The sequence below is a fragment of the Stegodyphus dumicola genome, chromosome X2 (assembly GCF_044657685.1).
Source record: "Stegodyphus dumicola isolate Sdum_Otavi_A_Nest chromosome X2, ASM4465768v1".
Classification (NCBI taxonomy): Eukaryota; Metazoa; Arthropoda; class Arachnida; order Araneae; family Eresidae; genus Stegodyphus; species Stegodyphus dumicola.
The window spans coordinates 173,519,251-173,546,412 of NC_140781.1; the positions used below are offsets into that span (position 1 = coordinate 173,519,251).

General features: G+C 33.9%; 1 protein-coding gene and 1 long non-coding RNA gene across 8 annotated transcripts in view; one reads left to right on the top strand and one right to left on the bottom strand.

Moving 5' to 3' along the window:
- Positions 1 to 27,162, bottom strand: part of sty (sprouty signaling antagonist) — a 164,536-nt gene that overhangs the window by 50,282 nt on the left and 87,092 nt on the right. The window lies entirely within an intron of this gene.
- LOC146992971 (uncharacterized) overlaps positions 1 to 27,162 on the top strand; it is an 85,385-nt gene that overhangs the window by 17,637 nt on the left and 40,586 nt on the right. The window contains exon 2 of the long non-coding RNA XR_015039029.1: positions 24,072 to 24,185. This is a non-coding gene — a long non-coding RNA (uncharacterized LOC146992971). The remainder of the gene's footprint in view (positions 1 to 24,071; positions 24,186 to 27,162) is intronic.

Sequence of the window (27,162 nt, forward strand, 5' to 3'; positions counted from 1 at the left end):
ATCTTCTCGCTATTACTTCTCCCAGCGATCATATTAATACAATTAATATCATTTCGAAACCGTCTATTTATTTAAAGATTAAATTACTTTTGAAGTATTTATTTATTAGGCCGTTGAAACCTTAAAACAATTGATAAAACATTCAGCAATTTTTAAGCGGATAAAACAGTTATTAAATACATTAACACGTTAAATAATGGTAAAATGAAAACATTTGCTGTCTTACAAGTAGCATCACAATAAGCAACTACAAATATAAAATTTTGTATATAGTTTTCGCGCAATATAAATATTAATTTTCAAATAATTTTCCACTGAAATTTTCAGTCTCAATTTCATAATCCAGTACTTTTTACAGTATCTCGATAAAAAATACAACTCTGATTAATGACAATTTAAATTAAAAATAGTTCATTTACATCATTGAAATCAGTATTTTATTCCTAGGTTCACAGATTAAAACCATTATCCTCACAAACATGACATACTACATTACAGAATATTACATCAATTGTCAAACCCTCCACTTTTAATAATTAAGTTTATTTTCACAATTACCGATTGATTTAGATATAACATACGGCATTTACTCGAAAATAAGATCCCCCCTTTTTTATTTTTATTATTTATTTATTTATTTATTATTTTTTTATGCTATATTTTTGTTCTCAAATTTGGAAGGGTTTTATAAGCAGGTGTTTTGACAAGTGAAACTGCAAAACGAGAATGCAGAAGCAGTTTAATTATCATACTTCATTGAATTATTACACTGTTTAAATTATAAATAAACTATATGGGTAGTTATTAATTATCGTATATAACATATATAAATGCATAACTACCGCTAATTTATAATAGCTACATCTAGCTAATTAATCTGCTATACCGATAACCCTGCAAAATATACATTATAAGAATGTATTTACCACTAATTGTGTACAAGGGCCACAGCTTATGAATAGGATAATAAATAGGCTGATAAACTAAGAATCTCTTACTCGAAATTACTGCCAGCCAAAAAAATTATTCACCTACTTTTTTATTCCTTAAAATTTATCTCGAAAGTTAAAGATGGCCTTATATTGAACGAGGTCTTATTTTTGAATAAATAAGATACTTTCCGACAGATTTCGTACAATTATTATTCGATAAGAGGGCAATTGTAACGCCTAATTACGTTTAATAAAATATAAAAGACACGTATCTCTTAAAAAGAAAAAGTTACCATGCACTTAATTTTAAAAAACAAGCGAATTTCCCATATGTAAAGACTTAATGTTCCCCATCAGTGCAATCGATCGTGAAACACTCATTTAAACTAAAAACATTTCTACTAAAAGGCGTGGATCTGTGACATATGTGAAACCCCGCGTAAACCATTGTTTTTAAATTACAACCTTTAGCTACAAAATATTTCCCAGAGGGCGGGAAGAAAGCGATACGTTTCTGTTCGACACGAGGGCGAAAATTTAGTGAAGTATATATGTACATATATATGTTTGTAGAGAGAGGGAAAAAAAGAGAGATAGAAAAAAAAAAAAAAAAAAATAGATTTCCTTTTCATATGCCCGCGAAGCTAATTTAAACCAAAAATAAATTCCCCCCTCCCACAGTGCCTCCCCCGGGCTTTAAATAAGTAAAATAAAATAAAAATAAAACTTCGGAAAGCAGAAAGTGCCAAGGCTTGGCAACCGACCCGAGGAAGGTGTTATTCACTAGGAGAGGGCAACCTGCGGGATTTCCGGCGAGGAAACAGACGATTTTGGAAGCTAGGGCGGGTGCCTCTCTCTCCCCTCTGAGTTCAGGGAGCGGAACGAACGCTCGCCGGCACACGTGTACAAATATAAAAAAGTAAACAAAAATATAAAAATACTCTACTTTGAACGCAATCAAAAATATTTTATCTCTTTCCTTCCGTAAATTTTTTTGTGCGTCCCCCTAGTCCAAGATTGAAGAGCCGAAATCAAGGGCGTGTACAAGGTTTTACTTTTTATAGGGGGTGGTGTCAACTTTTTACATGGCGCAAATATAACCGCGCTTGATAAATGCCTCTCTCTCTTTACGAAAGAAAGGGAAAGTTTATTTTTGTTTATCTTTTCGTAATTTTCTAAATTCCTTTTATTTATATATTTTGAAAGAAATGTGCATTTGCAAAAGCCTTAATTTTAAGCTAATAATAGTGGCTTAAAATATATATGTCTTGCGACATTTACAGAATTTAATTTAATTTTTTTTTTTAAAGTAACTGCGATTGCCAGATTTTGCTTCGACCGAATTTACGTCTGAGGCTTCAATTATTTGAGGCAATAACGGGATGCTAGTTTTGCCTTTTAATACGCCACAGAACCGAGGCTGTTTGCATGGATTAAAACAAATAGCGTTACATTTTTAAGGGCATTTCTGCCCACCAATAATGAAAATAAACTGAAGAAAGGAATATACTTTTTGGAAACTTTGTACCCACCTGGCCGTATAAGCCTGGTGTACACTGCTAGTTCGACCATCATTCCCAATACTGTTCTTTTTCGGTGGTATTGCGAATGCGAGCAAACTACTCTCAGAAAATGTGTAGAATTTTTAAACTCTTTTATGCTGGAAACACGAAAAATCAGCAATGCCCTCGCTAGGATTCCAACTCTAGATCTTCCGATTGCCAGTCGGATGTGTTTTTCAGTAACATTACAATGGCACGTGATAAGCAAAGAGAAAACTCCTTACATTCAACCCCACTTTAAGAATGACTGGGAAACAGGGGATCTTGTTGCCAAATTCTGGTGCAGACGAATTACCGTCCACAACATTTTAGTACTTATACAGGTACAGCTTGAAGCAAAGCCGGCACTGTGCATTGAAGGACGCATATTACGCATCACCGAGCCTTGCCAATCGATAAATTTCAGGCCCAGATGGAATTCAAAGGAGAACACCCCAGAATGCGGGCCAAGAATCGCCAATCTCTATTTCCCTACCAGCAACCTTACAAGAGGATTTCGGCTCGCCATGTATTTTGGATACCCCCTTGACGCACAGACATTATACGCTAATAAACATCCATATCTATTTCTGGATTCGGACCGGGCCCTTCGGTAGAGTAGTCAGCGTCATTAAACCCTATCCCGTCTGGACGGCGAGTTGCTTGTACGTTCATCAGTTTCATTTCGAAGCAGGAAACATAAAAATTCTGCGATGGGATTTGAAATCTGGACCTGGAAATTGCTAGCCAGACGTGCTTTCTAATTAATGCACGAGGTAAGGAGGGAGGAAATTCCTTACAGTTTTCCACAATGCATCCCTTCCCTTGCACAAGATAGCGTAAGAATGCTTTACCAAAGTTCCCACTTTGGAAGTTTTATATCCAACAGGAAAACTGACTTCTGTAAGATCATATTATTACAGTTTAAGGATTCAGTTATTATTATATATTATTACAGATTAACTATCCAACTTTGAAACACGATTTAGAACTAGTAATAACAACCAGAAATTTTTTTCGATGAAATTCCCAGCAAACACGTACATTTTTCGACGAACTTTTGAAGTGGTACACTTTGCAGATTACGTTCGAGTGAAATCACAGGGAAAATGCTGCCTGGTACTTACTTTTCAGCCTAAGTAAATGGCTTAATACCGATTTAGTCTACTCCCAGCTCAGTCTTGACAATTTTAAAGTGTCAGGTGACAAATGAGCTTTACACGGAAATTTTCACTGTATTTCTCACTCAATTCTGAGAATTCCAGCTGAGCCTAAGTCGGAAATATTCGCCTAATCATTATTTATTGACTCAGCATGGGTTTATTCCATCACCTTGCATAAATAAAAGAAGGCAGAGTCGATTTTCTGAACAAAATAATATGATTTTAAATCACATTTACATTACTACGACGTTATTACGCTTAAAAATAATGTTACATAGTTGTTTTGATTTCAATTTTATTTAAAATTATTTTACGACTGGAGGAGTTTTACGCATTTCAGTGAGACACCATGAGGCGATAATTTACTACCGTGGTTTCAAAACTGTAACCATAAACAAAGTTTTCTGATAATTTTGCGGGTTTAAAGTTACTTATGTTAACTTCATCCTTTTTGCTATATTAAGGTGAGCGCTTTATTTTCAAAAATTTTGAAACACAGTTTTTAATACCTCTAAGCATTTTCAAACGAATGCTCTTCTTCCGTTACCTTTGGAATGCTTATTTTATTCCTTCGCCTATAGCACAGCTATGTTTAAAACATGGCTATTTTAGATTATTTGAGTATGTCAAAGCACACGAGGACTGTCTGCCTAAGGCGAGAGATGCTTAGGTAGGACTTTTTCAGACAAGCTGCCTCGCATTCACGTTACACTTGAGGAAAACCGAGGGTACTTTTCCGTTTCGCCGGCGCAAATCTCGCCAAGCAGACTTTATTGGCGACAACATACAGCACATGCATAAAAAATGTTAGTTCTAAGAATTTTTTATTTTGAAGGCATAAGCATTTTAATATCGTTTAAAATTTTGTAAAAAGCCAATAAATAAAGACCATAAATTTGTAAAAAGACATTAAAGTTAAGAATTTATTATGCTTTCATGGTTCAACATCCTGATTCCAGGTTCATATCACGTGACCCTAATTGATCTCATCTCACGTAAATTACGCTACAAAAATCTAATTCTCTTAGTAATTATCTACATTAATTTCAAGTTAAATCTTAATTTTGAATGCAAGAATTATTTCAATTCGTACGACTAGCTTACTCAGAAATTATGTAAAACCGTAGTGCTTTGCTTCGCTAATGCATTCTCATTAGAATTGATGAATTTAACCCTTGACTTTGCCTTTTCTATATTTTCGCCTTCGGGTGAGCGGTGGGATTGCATAATAATTGACTTAATTACCACGAATTGCCTTAGAGCATAAAATTGAACTATCTGATAAAAATTCTATGTAATTGTATGTAAGTATTGAAAGAAAGAATCAATCTGATAAGAAATGGCTGCGATTTGTTTTGAAAATGATGCGTAAAAGGTTACCAGCGAGGATATTTCGTTTGGCATCAGTTGTACCATTATTGGCGACATTTTCGCCTGCGCCGGCAAAACGGAAAAGTACCAAACCGAGGAAATGCCCATGCAGCCAGCACCGGGATTTGAACCCGGGTCGAGCTAACAATGTTCAACGACTTCCTCAGTCGACTGTTAGTGGGTATTATTATTACTATTATAAGGGCACAGCCCCGATCCTCCTAGCCGGCACAAGCCGGCCGTATGATCAAAAAATGGAATTGGCCAGAAAAAAACATATAAAGTCCACAATCTGAGTCTCAGTGCCGAATTCCAATTCTATCCTTGTTCGTATTTATAATTTTCATTATTGTCTCTGCAAAATCTTTCAAATTTGAATAGTTCCTTTTAAAAATCTTCCTTAAAATTCTTTCTATATTTCTCTCTTGCACTCCGGGTAAGCGTACATTCATCGACGAAGTGCTTGGCGTCCCCAAACTAATCACAAATTAAGCATTTATCATTATTCTGTACATGGAACCGATTAAAATAAGCCGGCAAACGCCCATGATTAGTCAGTATCTGATTTATATCAACATTATTTATAATATTCATTTACTTGTTTAACTTTACATTTAGTGAGCATATCAGAGAAAAGAAAAAGCTGCGCTGGGAATGTTTCTGTAAGGAATTTTTTGTTCTCAGGCTGAGTTGGGAATAAAACTGGTACAGCTGAGTAGGAAAAGGGCTGGATCCGACCACCAGCGAAAAATATCCTACAAACAAACTGTTTTGTTGGCGATTGATTTTAGGACAAAATAACTAATATTTTATGCATGTATTGCTCGACTACGGTTCCGTATGTTATTCGCGAAGAAGCATTTTGTTGAAAGGTACAATAATGTACCGATGGATAACCGATTATTGTACAAATAAATAATTTGTAGAGAAAGATTGCGAAGGGAAGTGAAATCAAATTTCAGATTAAAATTCATTCAGTTTATAAAATTCAATTAAAAATGTCAGTTCAGGAAATCTTAATAATCAGAAACAGTTGGAAAAGATGACTAAACCACACCTTATGAGTTTGATTTAATGAACCCCTCCTCCCTCCAAGTGTCTCTTCTTAGACATACATGCGGTATAGTCCAAGTGCGCGATACAGGGCTGAAAATGATCCATCCGTCTGCGCGAGAAATTTAACGACCTCGTTTCCCTTTCCCCTTAGACACAGCAGGAGGTCTTCACTCTTCCCCACGAAAACCTCCAACACATCCCCGCCTTTCAAAAAAGTTGAGGGGTTAATACTAGAGTATCGAGGAGTTAATATGGTTTTTTGAAGCCAAATGGTATCCAGAGTGCGTAACAGAAAACACAGAAATAGATCACATACTTTCTTGACTGCAAGTGACAGAATTCTGTTTTCTCATTTACCTTTCAGCAAAGATTATACAGTTAAAAAAATCTTTTCATCCCCCCCCCTCTCCAACACACACAAAAAAGGGTAAATGAAAGTAAAAGTACTATACACATATTTCTGTATAAAACTAAATAATGAAATTTTTAGTCCAAAGGGGCTTTGTTCCGGAGGGACTATTGTTTTCGTTTTGCGATTTTACGTCGAATCACTCTGAATGTCCGTTTCACTTTTCAAACTGCTGCCACCAAATATTATCACGCTGTATTATATTTCAAGAAATTAAATAATGAAGAATCTGCATAAATGTATATATGTTTCTCGCATTGTGATAAAACAATGGTACCTAAAGCCATCAAATTTTGAATGACGTAATCCTACTCCGAATATGGAATTTGTTTTACTATCGATTTCATATTTTGTAAAACTTTAACGAATTTTTGATTCACTCAAGGATTTCAAAGCGAGCAATGGCAACGTTGTACAGAAAAAAATATTTTTATCTCCAGCGCGCCAGACTGTGTATCGGAAATTTTAAAGATATGCTCATTTTAAAATTATTTTGCGATATTGCTGTTGAACTGAATTTTATGGTTTAAGTGCGAAGAACATGATATTTAATAAATAAAGTTAACACACAAAATGTTAAAAATACGCCCCGTCTTTTTTAACGTAATTTAAAATCTGAAACCTTTCAGATTTTCTTTTATTATTTTCTTATTTCATTTGTATATATGCACCCACCGCCCATTTCTGTTTTAATTGAAATAAAATAATTAAATTAATATTAGAAACATGAGACTAAATTAACAACAACATTAAACTGAATTTCATTTAACCTAAAACAAACAATCGATCATGAGGATAACTGAAGTCTACTTAACTACTATTTTATAGAGATTGCATATAAAATACGTAGTCAAACTTGTGAAACAAGCGAAAAATATAGTAAGAGTGAACAGGAATTAAAAACAATGCTTTAAAGTATGGTCACTCGTCAGAAGGTATGCAAATGCATAATTGTCAGACAGAGAAAATGAATTTTTATAGAAAATAAAGGCTTTTCTGTTCTTTCAAACTTCACTTTTAAATTATCATAAATGTCTTTAAATTCTGTCGCAGCTGTAATAATATTTATGAAGTTTTGTTACCAGTTTTATATATAACACTTTGCAGTATTATATATAAAACTGTAACAATACTTTGCAGATTTTATTTTCAACAGTAGTAGAAAGAGTTTGATTTTCTATTAGTTTTTTCATAAATCTTAAGCTTTACTCCCCGTTGCTCATCTTAGCACTATTTAGTAAATTCTTTTCTTTTTTCAGTTTTCTACTTTTTATTACTCTTTCCATTGTTGTAAATGTTTTACTGTTCTAAAATCTCTTTAAATGCACAATGAAATATCATTCACATCATATTGCTGCTCTTAATCAATTATTACCTAATACAAAGGAAACAACTCTGCAAAAATTCACAGGTTTCTCTTCCCCCCCCCCCGTTAACATATCTTCAGCTTTCAGTAAAAGATGCATTAACTTCTGAATATATATCTAATAATTCCGTTACTATGACGGTATAGCGTAATAATTATAATACATTATAGCTTAATATAGATTCTAAATATATATAGTAATTCTGAAACACCAGCTTAAATATTAGTTTCTAAAGCTCAAAGGATATAATGTATAGAGAAGCTTATAAGTTAAATGCTTTCAATATGGACAAAAATTCCGGAATTAACATGCTAAGTAAATTAGGTGAGAATAACTCATATTTCAATAATAAGCAAATTAGTTGGGAATAACCTATATTTTAACCATAACTTTACAAAGCCTATGTTTCTGAAGAAATTTACGGATAGAGTGCGACAAAGATCACAGAGTGCTCACAGAAGCCGAGTTAATTTCTACGCTTATTCTTTTCTTATTAAAGGGATTTCCAAAGAGATACGCTAAGGTAAAGGTGAAAATTTCCAATGAATGCAACTTTGCAGCATTTTCAAAGAATTTTTTTTTTAAATATGTATTACTTCATCAACTGAAATTTTTATAATGCATTTTTTCATATTAAATATGTATCATAGATAAAGGAAGAACTCTTGGTCGGTTTGGTTTATGGCAAGGCGCCTGAAGGCTATCTGCCTATGGGGATTGATGTCTTCGTGGAGGAAAACCACGAAGAACAACTATGCAGACTAGCCTGGGATTGAACCATGGTTGAACTCGCAGTATTCAGCGGTCACTGGTGAGGCAATATTTTTAAGGGAAACTGGCTCGTATTCACGTTACATATAAGGGAAAAACACGAAAACTGTTATGCAGCCAATCCATTTGCAGAGATCTGAAATCCGTGTCGAACTACCAGTGTTTAGTGATTTTACCGCTTGGTTGCTGGTGAATTGAAAACTTCTTGAATTTAGGCTAATGGAGATGCTATGGAGCAATATATTAAAGAAACAGAAGGTATGGTACTAGTACACACAGAAATGTGTTGAATTATAGATTTATCTCCATGCCATTATGAAATATCATATCATAAAAATATCAAGGAAGAAGAAAATGTAATCTAAGTATATAGCATTAAGAGTATTTGTTATTAATTCCAGTATTGGTGAAAATTTTTATAAAATTATAAATGAGCTATACTGCTATACTATCAATCACATTAACTTGCTATATTACAAACTGCAACGCTTTGGGATAGTATTAGCATAACTTAGGGGTTATCTCTCTTTACCAATAATTTCATTCAAACCTAAACCTAGACTGAAAAATTAGCTGCTTACAGACTAATCAGCATGAAGACTTTGGTAACCTCTTCTGTTAACTAGAATTGGGAAGCAAAAGTTTATAAAAATTATCGTTTAAATATAAATTGCGAGAATACAATAGACAATATAAAAATTCTAATGCACAACAATACATACAATAAAAACAAGGTTATGATGTGGGTTTAAAAAGAAATGGATGAATAGGAAATTAAAAATCCCAAAGTACAAAATTAAGGGAGTTAGAAATTTTTTTATTAATTATGGAAATGCTGCAGATGCTCATAATAATCAGTTGTTGTTAATTAAATATTTATTATAAATATGCATCAAAAGTATATCAGTTAGAAAAGTAACTGAGAAACATAATAAATATTTAAAAGTTTCTAATATCAAAATAGGGGATCTGTAAGAAAGTTAAATAACTTTAACATAACTCCAGTGATTAAAAAATGGAGAGGTAAAAACAGCTTCATAAGACATATATTACAAAAATATTGGTATGAATTTAGAAATGTTCAACAAACCAAATTTTTAGATTTAATGAACAGACTTTTTTAATTAAATAAAAATCAAATTTTTTAAATCAACTATTTAGCTCTTTCTCTCTCTATATAATTAATCTATCACTTTTATGTATATCCAAACTGATATATACATATATTAGCAGGTAAAAACTACGAGTTAAAATCTTTTGTAGGAAAGTTTATTCATTTTTGCTTTAGCGCACATCAAATTTTCATTTAACATATGCTTTGTGTGCACAATTTTCATAATATCTCAAAAATGAGAATACGGATTTGTCGTCTGAATTGAATGTCCTACTTGTAAAGACAGCTCTTTGTAGCAACCTGAGCTACAACCTCTTTGTAGCAATAGCAGCTGTTCTTGAAATTCAGGCTTCTAGATTAGGTTAAGTTATTTGATTCAGACAAAGCAACTCGATGGCTATCTGCCTATGAGGAGGGATGCCTTCGTGGAAGACTTTTTAAGGGAAATTGGTTCGTACCCAAGTTACACCTGGAGAAAACCAACCATGCAGCTGGTCCGTTTGCCTGGATTCGATCCCAGGTCGAACTACCAGTGCTCAACTCATTTGCCGCTCAGCCGTTGGTGGCTTCAATCTTCTAGAAAAGAGAGGAAAAGCATTGCGAAAGTCGTGCAGTTCGCAGTTTTTTTAGCATCCCCACTGTTGATGTCACCCATCGCTTATTATGATATAATTAGCAAGCCAAATAAGAATTTAGCTTCGTTAATTAAACGACTTGCCCACAATGTTGGCAAATCTTATTTCATATTCGCAGTAAAACTTAATACAGCAGCTAATTTGCTACAATGAAGTTCTCCAAAATCAAGTTACAGTGATATCTTCAATATATTTTTTCTCTGCTCTAAGCTGGATTATTCAAAGATGATTTCAAGGAGGACTTTCTAAAAGAAACCGACTCATACATACGTTACTGATCGGGAAAAGCACGAAATATTGTCATCTAATTGAGCGGCCGAGAAGAATTAATGTATAAGCTACACTGATGATCTCTCGTTAAATCAAATGAATGAGAAACTATTATCTTCCCCTTAGACTTCCCAGCTGCCATGAAAATGTTTCTTGGCTGCAAGTAAGATTTATGTTTTCGTCGCAGTATTAAGCTCATATGAATATGATTCCAGAAGAAAAATCTACTCATCAATTGAAAAATTAGTCTCTAAGACACAATTTCCTCATGCAATTGTCTCTGAGATGAGATCTTTAAGATTAAAGACGACTTCCTGAGAATTTCGATTCTAATAAAAACCAACTTTACTTTTTTTTAACATCTTGCATAAATCACGTGATTTCTAACATTAAACATGCTAAAAGAAATCGCATTATCTCATGAACTCACTTTACATATTTTCTGCTTTAGATATTACGTTTCAAGACTTATCAGAAAAACAAGCAGACTTGACAGCTTGTCATTGCGTATCGAGATTGTTATACTTATTTCGAGAGCATAGCTTTGGAGTTTAAATTTTACATAACAGAAGAAAAGTCTCTAGCACAGCCTTACAAGTTTCGAGCTGTCACTTCGCGTTACGTTACGTTACTGCATAAAACAAGAGATCTTTAACGCGGCCTGGCAAACAGCCATTTTCCAGAGTGCTACGTTTCGACTCGTATAAAATCTTAAATTTATCTTTTAAAACTCTTAGACATATCGCTTTACAAATTGAGTGACCTGAAAGCAATAAAAGCACTTTTCAAAAATTTACTTCGCTATTTTACACCGAACGAGCGTTAACTTGTGTATCACAGGTGACTTAAGGTTTTATTTTATTTTATAATAATAAGAGTAACAAATATTTTATGAGCATTTTTAGTATTGCTGAAATGAATGAAAGATGTTTTTAACGGCATATTTTACGTACCCAGAACAAAATCGCTTTTTTAGTACTTCTGAAGACTTAGATATTTCCATGTTTTCAAATATTCTCAAAAGTATTCCGAGCGGCAATATTAGATTTATTATGCGATTAGCCCTTTGAAGGCGAACAGAATACATTTTCCAACTACCAATTCTAATTGAAAATTTATAGCAAAGCACACGACAGCTATTTGCTTAAGGAAGAGATGCCTTCATTGAAGAATTTTTGGTACTTCTTTGCTATAGCAGGCCCTAACCATATTCGGCAATTATAAATCTATAATATCCGAGCGCAAATGGAAAAATAAAACAACACAATATAATAATGGTAACAATAACACTCACATGTCGTTTCCTAAGAATGTTTTTAAGAATCCTTATCATTATTATTTTATCGCATGTAATTGTTCTAGTCAATTGCAGCACTTTCACACATATTAAGCTCATGAACTTCAACTCCTCTGCCCAAGAATACACAAATCCAATGACAATGACGAACGATATTCTAGAACCGTTGAACCCATTTCCAACACTGAGGTACTTTTATTTTTTGCAATTTTTAGCATTACACCTCCAAATGGTTTCGTCGTTGACATAGTTTCATGTTGTGGCCATTTTCGCATACTCGTTTGCCAGGTAAAAGACCTCTTTCTTGAAAAAAAAAAAAAAAAAAAAAAAATTGATATGGCATCCACCTCATTACTTGGTAAATTACAGATTGTTAGCGTCATATTCACAAAAAAAGGAAATGAATAAATTTTTAAATAAACAATGCGAATTCGAAAACCTAATGAAAAATAAATAATATAAGAACACACGGCGACCTCCAAAATGCAGCATGGTGCTAATACACGATTACGTGGCGAAGTATAAGAGCACAAAGCCAGATTTTGGGTTATTTTATTGTGACAAAGCCTCGAGGGCTATCTGCCTAAGAGAAGGGATGCTTTCGTGGAGGATTTTCTAAGGGAAACTGGCTCGTATACACGTTACACATGGGGAAAATCACGAAAACGCCCATGCAGCCAGCCCGTTTGTTGTATTCGAACCTCGGATCGAATTACCAATATTCAGCGATTTTACCGCTTCTCCGCTGGTGGGCCCAGCCAGATTTTAGCGAAATATCTCGGTTGATTGGTGGTTCAATCTCGGGGTCACTATAGCAAAGAATTACTGAATTTTTAAGAGAAACTAGTTGGTAATTACATTACACGGAGAGAAAAATACTAAAATGCCCATTCATCCAACTGGTTCCTCTGGATTTGAAAGCATATCGAATTACTAGTGTTCAGCTGTCTTATCTGCTTTACCACTGATGAGTAGCATTCCCCAGGTAAACAAAATAAAATACTAAGAAAACGTCATGCTTGTATCCTTAGGGCAAGTGCAATAATACTTGAAGGCTAGAACTATTCTCATAGATAAGATAATAAGGTATGAACGCATGCTCCCGTGCGTGCTCACTCAGTGTAATTGACAGTACGTCCAGCTAAAGTTTAAAGATCCGTGGTTCGTATCCCTAGAAGAGCAGTTGATTTTCCCCATTTTCTGCTTCCAAGAGCCTAATATCTTCAGAATGAGGCCCGACTAAAAACTTGATGAATGATAATACATCACTAATTCGATGTGATCGACTATGTACCGTCATCTCCCCACTTGCCCTTTCAGTGGTGGAGAATGAAAGAAATTTTCCCTGTGCTAGCTCTCGGGATGTGACTGGTAGTACATCCAGCTAGCAGCTGGGAGATCAGTGGTTCGAATCCCAGCGAGCACTTAATTGATTTTTTTAGTTTCCTACTTTCCAAAACCTAATGTTTCTGTAAGATTAAATCTATTGTCACGAAGAAGTTGAAGATTAATTCATCTGAAATGTCGCACAGATAGTATATCTGAATGAAAAATTAAAGTATGTAAAATTAGACAAAATCGCAACCGTAGTTTGGCGTAGCTTTTGAATGAAACTTTATTAATATCCAGAGCGATCAAGGACAGGTCTTCATTTTCAGGGGGGGGGAGAGTTGCACAAATTTGTGAAAGGGGGAAAAAAATCAAGTAAAGTTGCTTTTTTTTCCTTATTTAAAATTTTACATTAGCGTGTTTCGCTTTCAGTTTGATTACAGAAATATAATTGATGCACATCAGTAAGAAGGTATTTATGTAGTCAACTCTTTCCTCTACCAAAAACCCAATCTGTGACAAAACTAGCGTGGTTTTCAGAGAGTATCTGGTATTTTTATATGCTTTATACATATAATTAATTATTCATCAGATTTAATCTTCCAGCGAAAAACACAACAATGGAAAAAAAACTGTCCCTCACTGTGTTATTATTTCCCATAGTAAAGGTTGACTCGCAAGAAAAATATACGCAGGGAAGGGAAATCTTTTAATTTATAGTAATTAATACGAATCATGACTTTAAAATAATGAATGATTTATATAAGTATTCTCCAAGCCTACAGAATACTCTAGCTCTTTTGAGAAAAGTTGAACTGCATCCTAAAGCACAAAAATTCGGCCAGGAAATAAATAGAATTTTTAACAGACATTCTGTCTCATTTTCCTTTACCGTTTCTTTAAATATTCCTCAGTGGCAGATTTATGTTTCCTCTGGTGTCGGACATGACACTGACCATTCGCTATTGAGTTGAAGCGTAGAATTCAATTCCATTTAAGACTGGTTAGGAGCCTTCAACCGAAGAAAATATTTTTGGAAACATCAGTTAGATAGTGATGATATGCAGCTGTTTTCTAGATTCTTCTGCTTCTCACTGGACAGCAGCTATGTGTAACGTCAACGTTTGCCTTATTTATTAACAACGCTTCGCTAATCCGAATAACATATCCGATCCTTTAATGTTTTAAATAAGACAAGTGCTAAAAAACTGGATATATTAAGGCAAAGCAGTGCAGAAGTCTCATTCCTATTCTACACTGGACTACCTATATTAACTGATTCCCAGAAATTTCATGTTTCACACATATTACAGCTGTCAAACGCTGAGAGAAAATCTCATCAGTCAGTAGAGACAAAACTGTAATTATAGAACATTATCTGAAGTTCCATGCACAGGCGTAGCTAGGGCACATGTGGCGTAGCTAGGGAAGGGGGCAAGGTTGGACATTTGTACACTGGGTACAGCATCCAGGGGGTGCCAAATGGATGTTACTGGGGCACAGACTACTGATGGAACAATTCATCGAATAAAATAAAACGTACTATTCCTTCAACCAGGTTTCAATCCTAGCAATTAATGATTAATGGTTTGTCTATTCTTTATATTAATAAAACAGGCCATCAAATTTGTAATTAAATGTGTCGAACTCCCCCGCTCTAAGATTTCATAGATTAAGTTGTACCGCTTTGGACAAAATTCAAAAACTGTATAGAAACTGTTAGAATAATTAATTTCTCATAACAAGCAGAATATAAACTGCAATTGATGCTTTACCCAGTGGCGTAGCATGGAGGTAGGAAGTTAGCTCCTTTCTTACCTCCATGTGGCGTAGCTAGGGAAGGGGGCAAGGTTGGACATTTGTACACTGGGTACAGCATCCAAGGGGTGCCAAATGGATGTTACGAGATTTTAGAATGAAATGTTTTCCATTCTTGGCAGACAGGAAGGGGCGGGAAAACTTCAGCTGTCCCCAGGCGCTGAAAATCTTAGCTACGGCTCTGCTTTACCAATCGAATAATCTAAGATTTGACCAATGAATGGCAAAGTATCAATTTCCCAGCATTACATTATACAGTATACAGCATTACATTTCTGAACATGTAAAAAATATGGTTGTTACTACAATTAAATACTAGTTGTGATGATCACATTCTACAGATCGATGCGATTCTCCGTTTCCTTAGAAATATGTTGTGTTCTTCCACATGAGCCGCAAACCGACTTCGGTATTTCTTAGTTTTGGGGGGATCATTCATAATTCTAGCCGGAGCGCACCGGAGCCCTAAATGAGAATTTCTTTCACGTAACTGAACATGTGTGATCAACGTGCACGAGCATTTAGTGCACGAGCTACTAAAGCCGCGAAGCAGTGGCTGCTCACCCACAGTGCTATTATTCCTGCACGTACTGCTTATACTATGCTTTCTTCATATGTAACGCAAAAACGAGTCAGTTTCCCTTAAAGCACAATCACTGAAAAATGCGAGGTGCAACAAGCAGCACTCCAATGCTAAAACTCTTTTTCTAACTTAGAAAGGAAGACTCCGAGATTCAAAATTTTCTTGTTGCGTATAATTAAATCAATCGGAAGCAAGAAAGACCCACAGCAGCGGTCGAGCGGCAAAATCGCTGAACACTGGTACCTCAACCTGTGCTCATGATCTCTTCGAAAAATGTGACTGCATGAGAGTTTTTGTAGTTTTCCTGTAAGAGTAACATGAATATCAGCCAGTTTTCTTTAGCAAGTCCAGCACGAAGGCATCCCTCTCCTTAGTTAGATAGATCTCGTGTGATTAGCCGCAATCCAGATAATCCAATTCAGAAGCAAGGCACATGATGACCAAGAAGCTTGTTTTGTTAGTGGATACGATAAAGGATTTCTACATGAGATTCGATTCAAGCTGCTGCTTGGCGATAGTAACTTGATAACGTGCTCTGTTCGACGTAGCATCCTTCCTAGAGGCTGCTAATCTGCCATAATTATCAGGTTTCAACAACTGTTCTAAGAAATATCGATAAATTTTTGCTTATTCAGCTATATCATTCTGTTCCAAATATTATATAAGCCATACACAAAGTGTCAACAGTTAATAATTTTTTTCCTCCTTTTACACAGGCGCAGTTACGGGTAAAAGTGGATGACACACCACACTTTCACCACAGGTCGTACGCTGCACTAACTGAACAGTTTCACCCCAATTTGGAGGGAGAACATTCCGGGGGACGGTCTGATTGTCTCCCGCCCCTATTCCTCTACCAGCAACCTCTCGGGAGGACCATCGGCTCGCCCTGTATTTTGAGTGCCACCTTGCCGCAGAGACACTATACACTTACAAACACTCATGTCTTTTCCGGGATTTTCATCCATCGGTAAAGCAATCAGCGTCACTAATCGCTATACCGGTTAGGCTGCCTTACACAAGCACAACTTACTTTGTCGGCTACAGCAGTTCTCCAGGTTTCTCATGCACTTTTAGCCACTCGTTTTTCACGCTTACTGAGGGGCCGCATGGCGAACGGCTTCAGAGCAACAGAATGTTTTCTGTCTGCTCCATTTTGAAGTGTCTGGATCCGTGATTATAGTTACAGTCTGGATTATGTGTGTTAAAATAATACACCGCAAACTGACTCTTCAGCGAATTCTCTGCAGTAACCCACGAGAAACCCCCTTTTCTCTTCCCTGAATTACTAGCATTACATTTCTGAACATGTAAAAAATATGGTTGTTACTACAATTAAATACTAGTTGTGATGATCACATTCTACAGATCGATGCGATTCTCCGTTTCCTTAGAAATATGTTGTGTTCTTCCACATGAGCCGCAAACCGACTTCGGTATTTCTTAGTTTTGGGGGGATCATTCATAATTCTAGCCGGAGCGCACCGGAGCCCTAAATGAGAATTTCTTTCACGTAACTGAACATTTCTTTTATGTAACTGAACAACAATTTCAGTAGAAAATTGATTTTTAGTAACAACATTAGATGAAAAATCGCTCATTAAATTTTAATTTACCTCTTTGCATTTTATTAAATTTTAATTTTAGTTATTTAATTACTTGAATCATTAATTATTTTAATAATGAATTATCTAATTTTTTAAAATTAATAATGATTTTATTAGTCATTTTATTTATTTATTTATTTATTCTTGTTCCTCTTTTCTTAAGGATTCTTCTATAGGGCTCCAGTGCTTCTAATTGTATGGATATGATCAATCGGGATAGCTCACCAGTCACTGTAACATCATCTCCTCCTCCGTCGGCTATTTTATCGTTCGGTCACTGGTAGCCACAGTCCCTTTCGGTCCGAGCTGCTATTAAAAAAAATTAGAGGGAAAACTTGCTCTCAGAGCAAAGTTAATTAGTTGCAAGAAACTAATATTAACTTATGAACAATGGAAGCATAATATCTTCAAATAATTACACCAGGTACGAAATTTATGCGTGTGTATTGGGCGAGGGATTCAACTAGGAATCTCTCAAGTTAATGCTTTGTCGTCTGTATAATTAAAGGGAATTGGGCGATTTCACCGTTCGGTGATTCAATGTGTTAAGTCAAATGTTTAGCTGCCGATAAATCGGAGGAGTAAAGGATGTTAGCCTTTGGATAGCCATAAGCACGGAAATATTAAAATGATAATTGGGGCACCCTCAGGCAAAGTATGCAAGGCTGATTTTACTGCTTGCTCGAGGGGATTATCTTCCGGAAAGAGACTTGTCGTTAGTGATTTGATTTTCCTTTTTCAACTGTTTTACTTTCCGATGGGGGTTGGACTGTCTAAGCTTCGAAGATCTCGAAGATAAAGCCTATAGTTCCTTTGTTTCCCAATGGAATCAGTGGCCAGCCAGCAACTGTTGCACTGATTCCAGAATAACTACAGTTTCATCCCTTTTTAGGACGGACATTAACTGTTCAAGGTTACTTAACTTCCGCTTCCCGGTGAACTCAGCAATGCGGGAGGTCGATTGTTGGGGTCTTTATTACTCTGGTAAAATAAGTATAAGTAAACTTAGTCCGATAAAATAAATTAAGTCACTAAAGTCAAATTTTGATGTCTATATAGTTGCTTAACAGAAACAAATGATTGTCATCATATTTCCAAACTTTTTTATTCGTCATTTAGACGATAGATATGACTTTCGTCTCTTAGATGGTACTTAGATGCTCGTCTTCTTATTACAATGTGCCACTGGCATTAATTTTCAAATCAGTCAGGTTAAAGACATTGGGGCATGGGATGACAGCTATGCGGGAGGCTGATTGTTAGAGTCTCTTTTGCTCTGGTGAAATATCTACCCAAGCAGCACACGACGTTGCAAACTGGTCCGATAGGTTGCAAAGTGGTCGTGGTAACTTCTACGACGTCTTTACCACGTTGCGATGACGCAAAATATTTGCCGTTGCATCTTGGCAATTTGGCGAAGTCGCTGAAACGTCATGATATGACCGCTTTTAGACGTGGTCGTTTTAACAATTTTCTCATAATTCATCAGCGTTGTTTTTAGAATGAAAAGAGACTAAATCTGCCCTTTCAAGAATCTGAAGTCCGCATAAGATTTACTTTGCAATGTATCATTACTTTATTTCATCTAAATATATTAATCTAAGGTAGATTCATCTAATGAAATATAAATTTAATATAAATACTTTAGAATTATTAAATTTAATTAGTACTAAAAATACGCGCTAAATTATTGTTTAAATTTTTTTTAATAATTAATACTTAAAATATTTTTTATAAATATTATAGCAAAATATTTAAAAATGAAACTAATCTATAAAGTAAGTTATTAAGTTATGCATTTTATATACTATTTTAAAAAAATCATGTTTCCGAAATCAATGCAAATCACATGTTAGCAATTACTGCACTACTGAAATATGACTTTATTTTTGAAGTAAGGACGAATTTATTTGAATTAATATGGTGAAAGAACGGAAAAATTAATGGAAAAAAAAAGAAAGAAATATTAACACTTTTCATGGAAAACAACAAAATTAATGGATTTGATAAATTACTAATAAATGTTGGCATAAACTGCGCAGTTACTTGAAAGCTAGACTTTCTAGCTGATTGGAGAACAGCGGTAAACGGAACGGACAGATTCCAGCAGTTCTTTCAAGTAATTTGGTAAAGGTGCAATCTGTAAGGCATTTGAAAAAACCGACTTCATGTGTGAAATTGAATCAAGCAATGACTGATATAAATAATATTGCTTATATTAAAAGTAAATATCAATATCACTGTTAATCAAAGAACGCACTGTGAATCTTCTCATTGTTTTAGTTTTGTTACTTTCCTTCTGCTATTTATACTTTCAAACACTACTAGTTCATGTTTTTTCTTAAATATCATGTCATGTATGTTGTATGCAGTATCATGTTGTTGTATGCAGTCATGTATGTTGTTTGTTAGGTTATTATTTTATTTTAGATATGAATATGGGAAGTTTTTTTTTGGTTATTAGATTTAGGTATATTTTGGTCACATTTATTAACTACTATTGTTCTGCCCCTATCTACTTACTTCAACTGCCTTCAGGAAGTGAATTTGCATTGCTGTGAGCTCCTGTTTGGAAGCCTCTGAATTAAAGAAAAATCATCGTGAGAATGTGGAATTTTTGCTTATTTTATTTGTGAATATGTGCTCTACAAGAAGACACCAAAATTTTTGGATACATCATTTAAAAAATATTGAATGCAACCAGAGTCGTAGCTAGAGTTTTCAGCGGCCAGGGACAACTGAAGATTTCGCGCCCCCTACTGCTTGCCAAGGATGGAAAATATTTAATTCTAAAATGTCCTAACATCAGTTTGGCGCCCCTTGGATTCTGCGCCTGGGAACAGATGCCCCTCCTTGCCCCCCTCTAGCTACGCCCCTAAATGCAAAGAGTTACAATGCTAATCGTGAATATAGCGTTCGTGAAATTATGTACAGTTTTGGTGTTTTATGTGTTGCGGGTGATAAAATTTTGGATACATCATTTAAAAAATATTGAATGCAACGAGTTACAATGCTAATGGTGAATATAGTGTTCGTGAAATTGTGTTCTGTATTGTTGTTTTATGTGTTGCGGGTGATTAAAAAGTTATATGGTGGTTTGTGCCTCGGTTATAACGTCCTAAGTGCTATATCGTATATCACGCATATTAATGGATTATTGTGTTCATATTGAAAGGTTTGTTCTCAGAATTAATTTATATTAAAACCAAAAATAATATATAAAGGTAAGCCACTTTCTGGTTTTGCTGCAAATGCAATCAGTGCAGAAGCAACAACAATTCAAACTGTTATGGTAGGTTCATTATTTTCAAAAAAGAAAGAAATTTTTGGACCGGTACCAGTACTTAATATGACTGCTGAAGATGAATTAGATATATGTAACAGCAAGAAACAGTACATTAAAATTAATAATAATGCACATTCTATACTATGTTGTCTTTTGTATAGTATGCAGAATAGGTTAATGATTTTAAACAGTGTATGAAATGTATGATCGGAAAAACAGTGTTAAAGAAATATTAGCATTTCTATAAAGTATTGTAATCTAAAATTACGTGATATTTAATTGTGTAACATTAAAAAACACTAAATATTTTTTTATTGATTGCAAATTGCAGTTTTATTACTTTTCGTTTGGTATCTTTTTTTCCAAACACTGTGCAATTCGCGTTTTTTTAAATATTGCTGTTATTGTATGTTTATTAGATTATCTCAATAAATGTTTGAAATTAGGTTTTATTTTTTATTAAATTTAAGTATTTTCTATTGCCGTTATGTATGTTTATTAGTTTATCTCAATAAATGAATGTTTGAAATTAGGTTTTATTTTTTATTAAATTTAAGTATATTCTATTTTCTTCGCTTACTTTTTTGTGCTTGTGATAACAAAGAAATTCATAATAAATAGAAGCAAAAAGTTTCAGCGTGTGCTATTTAACGTACTTAGCTTACTATCGTATACCATATTATTTCTGTACAGTAACAAAAGGAAAGTTATTGATTATAAAACGTGAATGAAATAATCATTGTAATCTACCACTATTCTAAAATGTAGAAACTAAAAATAAGTAAATACATTAACATATGATCGAAAGAAATGGTGTTAAGAAACATCAGCATTACTAGTAAATACTGCAATCCATAGTTATTGCACTTTTAATTGCTTACTATTTAAAAAACGCAAATATTTTTTTATTAATTGGAAATTTTAGTTTTGTTACTTTCCTTCTGCTATTTATACTTTCAAACACTACTAGTTCATGTTTTTTCTTAAATATCATGTCATGTATGTTGTATGCAGTATCATGTTGTTGTATGCAGTCATGTATGTTGTTTGTTAGGTTATTATTTTATTTTAGATATGAATATGGGAAGTTTTTTTTTGGTTATTAGATTTAGGTATATTTTGGTCACATTTATTAACTACTTTATACTGTCTTTCATTTGCATATCTTGGCGATATAGAAGTTAATGGTTAGATTTTTTATTGTGAAACGCGAATAAATTTACACTTCAGATCAGATAAAATACTGATTATGTTACCTTAAGAACCTCTTCCTAATTTATCATGACAGGGGCAATTTTCAATGTCTCTGAGATTTAAAAGAAATAAATGTGATAAGGCTCTTTTTTTTACCCACATATATATCTTTACTTTGATTTACGTCTAATTGAGGTTTATTTACTTAAAACCTACTATTAATGTTATATATTTATAATAACCACTTTAGTAATTACTCTCACCTAAGAAAAAAAAATAATGAAATCTTAAATAGTCGTAACTTAGAATTTAAGTTATTTAAAAAGTATAGCTTAAAGTACTGAAAATAATTAAGATTATTATTAATTATGCATATTTAGCCTCAAGAGAAATTTAAAAACTATAGTTTAAAGTACTGAAAATAATTAAGGTTATTATTAATTAAGCGTATTTAGTCTAAAGAGAAAAAATGGTATATCTTCTGGTTTTCAGGAAATGATAAAATATTTAAACTTTAGATAAAAACAAGGAATACAAAATTTTAAAAAAAGAAGAGAAATATATTAATTATTAAGCTAATTTCCTGCATAAATCAATATGTAACACAAGGACATAATATCGACATTTTCACAACTGTTTCAAATAGGTGGAATTTTGCGAACATTTAGGCGTCTTTAAGACGTCGTGATACGATGCTTTCACAACCAAAATATCACCTGCGAAAGACGCAATAACGACGTCTATGCGACCAAAACGTCATCAAAGACGTCTTTGCAAGAGGTGCAAAACAGTGGAGTTTCGCAGAAATCTGGGCGTCTTAAAGACGACATATTGGAACATTTTTGCAACGACATCCGCGACGAGTTTGCAACGTCGTTATGACGTTACTGTGCTACTTGGGACTTCGACCAGTATACTAAATTCAAAGTACTGATTACTACGTAGTTGATTAACGGCAGCAAGTAATTGTTATATTTACAGACTCTTTTAACTGTCATTTAGAGGGACTCTTGATTTTCTCCTCTCAGGTTACACTTATGTGCTATTTTTTTATCATGATTTTATAACACTATGTTCTGGCATTAATTCTCATTCAGTCAGGTTGAAGACACTGGGAGTGTTGCCAGGCATGCATTAAAGTTATAAGGTATATTGTAGAAGGAATTTCCAATTAATTCGGTACATAACCGAATAACATAATCCGGTACATTTGAACATAATGGTACTAACAAATCGTGATTTTGCCATCAACATCCGGAAAATTTAATAAGGAAACCCACGAAATTATCTTAATCTTTCGTAAAACACAAGTACATTGAAATTTAAAGCATTCAACTACAGAAGCAACGTAAAACTAATCTCCTCATTGTCAAATTGATGCAAAGTAAGTTAACCAAAGAAACTTATTCTTTCTAAATAACAGTCAAACAAAAATTTTATTTGTAGGAAGACACACACACGGGAAAAAAAAAAAAAAAAAAAAAAAAAAGAAAGAAAGAAAGAAAAGGAAACTATGAACATTGTAATCATTTATGTAATCTTAAAAATGCAAGAATCTGAGAGCACATAAAAAAGAGTGCGTATCAGAAACAAATGAAGATAGGCAGGAAATGAGTTGTCCGAGTCAATGAGACGTGAACTCCCCAAATCAAATTAGGAAGAGTAATCACATAACGACTTTGATCGATTCTTCAAAAAATAAAAATTTAGTTCTTTTCTCTCTCAATAGAAAGGGCTACCTTTTTTCATTTCCACGAATAAATACAAATTGCATTTATTTTGTTAAGATTTATCACTCGCTTAATTCAGTTCTCTGAGTAATGGATTGCATGCTTCATGCACTTGACAGTTCTTGTTCTACATATGTACGTATTTTTTTTATGTGCGAAGTCAAAAGTGTTTTCACACAGTATATAATATTCTAAGGAAATACGTCAAATTAGAAATTTTGTCTCGCTCCCATCTGCAAATAAAAAGAAAGATTAGGAAGACGGATGAGAAAGGCGCATGGAAAATGCTTAATTAAGGCAATGTAATTTTATTACGGTAAAGCTCTCGAAAGCTATGAGGGATGACTTGAATACGGTTTTTTAAGGAAAAGAGGCTCATATTTAGGTCATACGCAATGGTGTGTGGTGGTTTTTATCACAGGGACTAGATATGAAAGGGGGGTTCTTTTGAATACGAAGGAGAATAATAATAATATGCAATATGCTGTGGTAAAGTTATCATATCCTATGCAGAAACATTAAAGTTGTTATGAAGTTGAGGGATTTTTAAATGAATAAACATGTCAAATTTTCTTAAACATTAAAATTTTTGTTTCAGGAGGGCCAACAAAACAATCTAAATCAGCTTGCATACAATCAACGCTCGTTAGAACAACGCTCATTATAGCAACTGCTCCATTACAACGACTAATGCAAAAAGTTCTCAGCTAATGTGAGTATACTAAATATCCTTTATTATTGTAAACACTCGTTATAAGGTCCCTTTTCTTTAGGATGTGAAAGATGGTTTTAATAAGCGTCTACTATAGGTATCTGTATTTGTATTGCTATTCCACTCTGAAATGACGCGTGTAATATTTCCTTTTACACAGGATCTTACACATGTCTACATTTACATTTTTACACAGGATCTTACACATGTCTACATTTACATTTTTACACAGGATCTTACACATGTCTATCTTAAGAAAATACAAGATCATGATACCGACTGCTAATCAGCTCGTTGATTTAGAAAGTAATTTTATGATCTGTTGTGAGGAGTTTGCTTAATCAACAGACTCTGTCTATAAACTAAACACTGAGTTAGTCAAGTCCATGCTTTACTTGAGAATCGGTCCTTGCAGATTTCACCTGTTCCCACTTCGCTATAAATATATCATTTAGTCTCCAAGCTTCTTACAGGTAATATTACAGTAATTTTTAGAGCAAAATATTAGTTCATGGAAGTGTGCTTGCGCTATTATAGACGGTTCGAAAAAAAAAACATACAGTGCTTCATTAATTCAAAACTTAAGCTATAGAAAGAGTCTGTTGATGAAGTAAGCTCCACACAACAGATTATAGAGCTGCTTTTTTAGAGCTGATTAAATGTCAGCATCATAATGTTGTATTTTCTCTTGTCTGTACATCATACCCTTTGGATCTTAAAATTTCAATAAAACAAAGAAAAGATAGACACGTGTAAGATCTTGTCTGTGCAAAAGTGAAATATTACACGTGTCATTTCAGAGTGGAATATTAATACAAATGCAAAATCACTGACCTGTAATTGAGCTGCCTACGTAATCCCAACTCATCCAATCATGGGAAGAGAGACGACACTTGAACAGCGAGAGCTCTTGAGACATGTAAAATGTCGCCCAGTTTAACATTTTAAATCATTAGTTAAAAATTAACTGGAAAGTGTTATCATGAAAAATGGGAATGGAATGGTCTTGTCCTACTAGTCTGCTGGTGGTACGCCACAGATTAACCACAAAATACTTAAGCAGCCAGTCTATTTGAATGCAGGAAAAATTCTCAAAGAAAAAAATCTTCCCTTTCATTTTACAAAAATTGGGGTAGAGCGATTCACTTTTGTGTAATGTTAAGAAATCTCGTCAAGCAAGAGAAAAAAGCTTTTATAGAAGGAAAACTCCGACTGCATATGCGTAAGTTCAACTTGGAGACAATTTAGAGTTCTTTCAAAAGCAGCGATAGAGACGATCTGATTTTTAAAAATGAATTTACAGTTACAAGAACGTGAAAGCCAATTTTAAATTAAAATGCTGTTTTTCTTCTTGATGAGTTAAATAAACTTCAGAGTTCATCCTCTGTTCACACATTACAGTCCATACGCACATATTTGAACATATTGTTTAACTTCAGAAGCCAGCTAAATATACATATTTGAGGGTTCATTAAATTACAACAAAAGTCCGTGTTCACATAGCTGTGGTACAGCAAATTTTTTTTTAAAAATTAAGTTAAAAAATCAAATTAAATTAAAAGTAATAAAATAATTAAAATAAAATTAATAAAAGATAAATTATTTAAAAAAATTTACGATTTACATTTTGTTCTACATAATTAAATTAAGCTTATTTCCCCCCTAAAAGTGTGTAATTACTAGCCTTCATGCTTGCCAACGACAATGAGTAATATGAAACAAAACACCATGCATACTAAGTACATATGTATGTATAAATATACAGACGGTTATAAAACTATAGTCGCAACATTTTCTTAAATAACAGCGCTATATTATAAAAACTGAAATTTTCTAACAGTCTTATTACCTTCAGTTAGCCATAAAATCCTGTCTGTTATAAATAAAGGTCTGATCACGCTGTTGCCAGTCGGCGTTGTATAAAACACTTTATTTATCTCGCATTTCATAAAAGTACGTTGCTCATCAGTTTAACGAAGTGAATCATTTGACTTTGAAGTCATTTTTATCTGTACTTTTAAATAACATTTTACAACAAGTGGTGTTGTCTACTATAAGTGTAGCAAATAAAATACATTTCTAATGTCGCATACTACAACGACTACAAAATGTTTTACATTTATTCGAGTATATTATTGTCTGCATCCAGTATAAAATCGAATGGTGATCAAACTTTGTGGTAATATACAGATTGCAGTTCTAGCTCATTTTTTTATCTCTCGACCTTTCTTTTTAATTAAATTCAAACGGTAACACAAGTTTTCACGTTTTTAAGAATTTTCCATTTATATCACTACGCTTTCCCCCCACCACCACCACCAAAAAAAATTTACACTAAAATATTTTTGAAGATTACTTTTACAACCCTCCCCCTGCTAGTTTTCATAGTAAATTCTTCTTTGGCCGTAATCTAAAGTTTTCAGATTGCAAGTTAGCTTTTCACTTTACATACAAATGTATTTTTTTCCCCATTTGAAGCTAAGTGTATTCTTAAAGGCTTTTTGATAGCTTCAATTTTCATAGACCAAACAGGAACATTTAGAAAAAAAAAAAAAAAAAAAAAAACTAGCAACCTAAATGTGTTAATTGTAGACCAAGCCTGAAATAATAAATAAAAAGTGGAGAATAAAGCATTTACGATACACGCGTAATATCTTCTGGGAAAAAAAAATGTGGCGGGAAGCAAACTGCTTGATAGTGGTTGTCGAATAATCCTTGAGCTTACGCTATTCCGCAAGGTCAGGCTGAAGAGTCGCGCGATTGCTGATAAAAGGCCCGGCTATAAACTCATACACTTACCTATTCCAGATAAGGGACCAACGAGAAAGGCCACTGCTCTCTGTCGCTGAGCTCTTTTTGCTTTCGAAGATAACTGCAGATAACAATATGCAAAGCTTTCGAAGAATCGATTCAATCACAATATCGATTCAGTGTTTTGCATTTCCGCTCCAGAACAATTCAGTATTATCACTATAGA